The 5,339-nt window shown below is 42.9% G+C and overlaps 1 non-coding gene across 1 annotated transcript; it reads right to left on the reverse strand.

Moving 5' to 3' along the window:
* Positions 1 to 1,676: 1,676 nt before the first annotated feature.
* Positions 1,677 to 1,747, reverse strand: trnag-gcc (transfer RNA glycine (anticodon GCC)). The gene has a single exon. It is a non-coding gene; the product is annotated as a tRNA-Gly (tRNA).
* Between the last annotated feature and the right edge of the window lie 3,592 nt (positions 1,748 to 5,339).

Here is a 5,339-nt window from a genome sequence, read left to right on the forward strand (position 1 = left end):
CCTCACAGCAAGAAGGTCTTGGGTTCGAGCCCCGGGGCCGGCGAGGGCCTTTCTGTGTGGAGTTTGCATGTTCTCCCCGTGTCCGCGTGGGTTTCCTCCGGGTGCTCCGGTTTCCCCCACAGTCCAAAGACATGCAGGTTAGGTTAACTGGTGACTCTAAATTGACCGTAGGTGTGAATGAGAGTGTGAATGGTTGTCTGTGTCTATGTGTCAGCCCTGTGATGACCTGGCGACTTGTCCAGGGTGTACCCCGCCTTTCGCCCGTAGTCAGCTGGGATAGGCTCCAGCTTGCCTGCGACCCTGTAGAAGGATAAAGCGGCTAGAGATAATGAGATGAGCTGGTGTTGAAGTAATTACTCTTCTGTTTTTGTTTTTGGGCTTAGCACCCATCATTTGCCAGTTTTCAGTACTCACATTTTGAACAGCTTGAGTTATGAATTCTTCCACTTGGTCTGCAATGTCCTCAGTCTGTCGGAGCGCAATCTCTGCATTCTCAGCCACTGTTTCTGTACTCCTTTCCTGAGATATCGCTTTTAATTCGTCCGTCTTTGGCAGAGCATTAATCTTTGATTCCAGAATAGAAATCCTCTGTTCTAATTCCATGCATTTTCTGCAGGATTTTTTGCTTCCTGGCATTTAAAAAAAAAAAAAAAGTGGAAATTAAAATTAAATTTAAAAGCTTATAAAGATGAAGAAAAGAGAAGAAAAAAAGTGGAAATTCAATGAGAAAGTAAAGTATAGAAATAAAGATTAAGAAAGCAGGAGCAAAGCAAAGAAGTGTCCTACTCGCTTGAGTAGGAGGAGCAAAAAAAAAAAGTGTTCTGTTTTCAGCAGTTATTGTTACAGTGCATGTAGCAGGCAGTGTTGCCACATTGGGTGGTTTTAAATGCATTTTGGCGGGTTTTGAACATATTTTGGGCTGGAAAACGTCAGCAATATCTGGCAACACTGGTAGCAGGCACAGTAATATAACAGTTCAGGAACTTTTACTGTATGCCAATGTGACATGTAGCATAATGGTTTTATTATTTATTTAAATACATTTTCTAATAAAGGCAATGTAAAGTATAAGCTAATGTTAATACAGTTAATCAGAATGGCGAGTAAAGTACATGAGACAGCTAAGATAAAAGATTTTGAACAGCTTTGTGGGTAGAAAAGTAGTAAGGAGTCGAAAGAGTCGATTCTTATAGGTGAGTTGAGCCAACTGATCTGACTCACTGAAAAGAGCCGAAATTCCCATCAGACCAAGAAATTCGACGTAGTGCGCATGCGTACTTTCCAGCGTGCTGCCGGTAATGAGATGACTGTCGGATCTTCAGTGGTAAAGTTTGTACCACTGACTAGCAAGATTTAGAAGGTGAATTATGAATTTGGACAACAACATGGAAAACGATGACCTTTTTATCTTTTTCGGGCGGAAACCCGTTTCAGTTGCGATAGAACAGCGCCACAGAGCATTAGTGGCCAAAAGTATTTAACATCCATCGTGGGTTCAGGCGAACAGAGAGAATGAACGAGAAACGGATCAGGGAGTTATCTCAGGATCAGTGGTTCATATTCATGGCCATACATTATATTGTCATAAATATACTAGTAGCATAGATCAAATGAGCTAATTGATAAACGTTCTAAAAAGAGAAAGAAAGGAAAGGGGAAAAAAAATACATCTACTCTGCATTGGCCGGGAATCGAACCCGGGCCTCCCGCGTGGCAGGCGAGAATTCTACCACTGAACCACCAATGCTTGTGACAAGGTCCCTGTTAGTTCCTTTTCTGTTTTCACAGTAGTCCGAACGTACTACATGTATTCTCAGTTTTTGTTCTATAGACTGGTACCAAAATCCAGAATTCACATCACACACACATCACATTATCTCTAGCCGCTTTATCCTTCTACAGGGTCGCAGGCAAGCTGGAGCCTATCCCAGCTGACTACGGGCGAAAGGCGGGGTACACTCTGGACAAGTCGCCAGGTCATCACAGGGCTGACACATAGACACAAACAACCATTCACACCTACTGTCAATTTAGAGTCACCAATTAACCTAACCTGCATGTCTTTGGACTGTGGGGGAAACCGGAGCACCCGGAGGAAACCCACGCGGACACGGGGAGAACATGCAAACTCCACACAGAAAGGCCCTCACCAGCCCCGGGGCTTGAACCCAGGACCTTCTTGCTGTGAGGCGACAGCGCTAACCACTACACCACCGTGCTACCCACATTGACGAAAGTGACATTTCTTTTCATTGAGCTGTAAGCCGGCCTTCTTCAGACGTTGCAATACAGTCTCAAGAGCAGTGTCATGCATTTGTGCTGTGCGGCCATAGCAGATAATGTCATCCAGGTAGTTCTGTACATTTGGCACGCCTCTCAGGACTGTGGCCATCAGTTTTTGAAATGCAGCTGGTGCTGATGCAAGGCCGTAGGGTACTCTGCAGAATCGGAACAGGCCTTCATGTGTAATGAAGGCAGTTAAATCCCTCGAATCTGGGTGAAGGGTTAGTTGGTGATATGCACTTTCCAGATCAATGGTTGAAAACAACGTAGCTCCAGTCAGTGCGGAAAGCAGTTCCTCCATGTGAGGAAGAGGGTGGCTGTCGACAATGATTGCTTTGTTTGGCTCGCGCAGGCCTACACACATACGAATTCCACCTGTCTTCTTCCGTGTAACCACTATCGGCGAGACCCAAGGGGAAGAGTCGATGCGCTCAATCACACCTGCTGAGAGGAGACGGTTCAACTCCTCTGACACAGCCGACCTCACTGAAAAAGGAAGACGTCTCAGCTTTTGACATACAGGCACAGCAGTTGGCGACACCTTCACCTGATGCATGAAGCCTATAGCACATCCTATAGGTGTTGGAGACGGGCCAGATGGGTCAGATGCTGCACTGAAGTTGTAGGTGGCAAAGGTGAGAGCGACTTGGATGGTGTGTAAACAGTATTGCTTTCAATGCACAAGTGAAGAGTAGATATTAAATCTCTGCCCATTAGTGCAGTCCCTGAGTCCACGACATAGAAGTTGGCTGGACCTTGAATGCCATCCATAGACAACCATTCACACTCACACCTACGGTCAATTTAGAGTCACCAGTTAACCTAACCTGCATGTCTTTGGACTGTGGGGGAAACCGGAGCACCCGGAGGAAACCCACGCGGACACGGGGAGAACATGCAAACTCCACACAGAAAGGCCCTTGCCGGCCCCGGGGCTCGAACCCAGGACCTTCTTGCTGTGAGGCGACAGCACTAACACCACCGTGCCGCCCCGTGTGCCGAATTCAAATCTGCAATATGCCGAGCTCTATCTGACCTCTAGAGGTCATTGAACTTTGCCTGTAAACGTCTCAGCTGAACCCAATTTCTCAGCTTTCTAAGGAATGAAATGTACTAAAATGATTAATGAAGTTAGCAAATGGCCTTGTTTGTTAAATGTTTGGGTGCTGATTCATTTTTCATTTGTAAAACGACATATGACCTCTGATAACCTCAAGGTCATTAAACTTGGCCTATAGGCCTATGCATTTAACGGCATTTTTAAACTGACTTTACTCCCCCAAAAAGAATATGAACAGACAAAAAACAAATAGAAAGGAACAAATACAACATTAAATGCCAGTCCATGTACATGTGACTTACTTTTCACAATGAGAATGCCTAGGCGATCACCTTACATAACATTGCATTACATTTAGCGGTTATTGTTTATACAAAGCTACTGAAAAAAGGACAGATTCAGCAGCATACAAAATGTGGGGGCATACAGGGTATACAGGTTAATCAGGGTTAGTATATATGAGAGTTTTTTTCTTTGTTGTTTGTTTTTTGTTTAGTTTTGTTTTAAATGGGGTAAAGCCTTTACAAAAAACAAACAAAGAAAAAAATCTCTCATATATACTAACCCTGATTAACCTGTATATCCTGTATGCCCCCACATCTTACTATCAAGGTTGTCAATGCCTGGTGGTTTATTTTTACAGGTTCTTATTATATTTTCAAAAGTATGTATATGTCTTTATACATACTTTATCAAATTTAAAAGTACATTGTTTGTCCTTCTTAATTTTATTTTTAATCAATAGATTAGATATTAGGGGTGGCACGGTGGTGTAGTGGTTAGCGCTGTTGCCTCACAGCAAGAAGGTCCGGGTTCGAGCCCTGTGGCCGGCGAGGGCCTTTCTGTGTGGAGTTTGTATGTTCTCCCCGTGTCCGCGTGGGTTTCCTCCGGGTGCTCCGGTTTCCCCCACAGTCCAAAGACATGCAGGTTAGGTTAACTGGTGACTCTAAATTGACAGTAGGTGTGAATGGTTGTTTGTGTCTATGTGTCAGCCCTGTGATGACCTGGCGACTTGTCCAGGGTGTACCCCGCCTTTCGCCCGTAGTCAGCTGGGATAGGCTCCAGCTTGCCTGCGACCCTGTAGAACAGGATAAAGCGGCTAGAGATAATGAGATGAGATGAAGCGCAGTCTGAAAACCTTGATTCTCGGCCAGCGTTTCTCAAAGTTTGGTCCGCGAGCGACCCCTGGTGGTCCCTGATTAGAAGCGGTAAAATAGCACAGTTTACAGTTAAAGGAGATCTACAGAATCTTTATTTTTAAATACATTTCTGAGTGGATAGTACCTCCATCCTTGACTCCTGGATGGTGCATAAATGGGAATAAAAAAATATTTTTGAGAGCTAAAATCAACCGCAAAGTTGGCATTCGAGCTGCACCGCTGAGCCAGCTAGCCCTGAGTGAGTTTGTTTGTTTTATTAGGATCCCCATTAGCTGCAGCAAAACTGCAGCTATTCTTCCTGGGGTCCGACACATAGTATACAGTACATTACAACAGAAAATTAAAAACAGACAAATAAAGGTACCACAATAGAAAAATAAAAATAAAAGGAAATGAAACGAACAAAATTATACCACAAAAAATACTTTTAATTACTGATAATACATTCAATACAATGCATATCCAGACATTCTACAACTAGCATCAAAGTATTCTCTATTTATTACTTACTAGTTGTTATTCCTTGCTGTATGATTTTATTCTATATTTTTAGCATTCTATATTTATTTAATAATTCAATTAATAATTCAAATAGTTTTATATGTCTCCATTTAAGAGATGTTTCTTCACTTACAATTTGAAATCTTTTTTCCTAATAATTTGCCCAAAGTGTTTTGGGAGTAAGTTCCATACATACATGGCTCTGTACAATACTGTTCTTTTACTGTAGTTTGTTTTTATTTTGGCAGTGAAAAGTTTTCTCTTGCCGCATGTCTCGTAGTGTAGTTATGATTGTCTGAACTATAATATAGTTTCCTGTGTAGAACTTGCAGGAT

The sequence above is a fragment of the Neoarius graeffei genome, chromosome 17, assembly GCF_027579695.1.
Source record: "Neoarius graeffei isolate fNeoGra1 chromosome 17, fNeoGra1.pri, whole genome shotgun sequence".
NCBI classification, from domain to species: domain Eukaryota; kingdom Metazoa; phylum Chordata; class Actinopteri; order Siluriformes; family Ariidae; genus Neoarius; species Neoarius graeffei.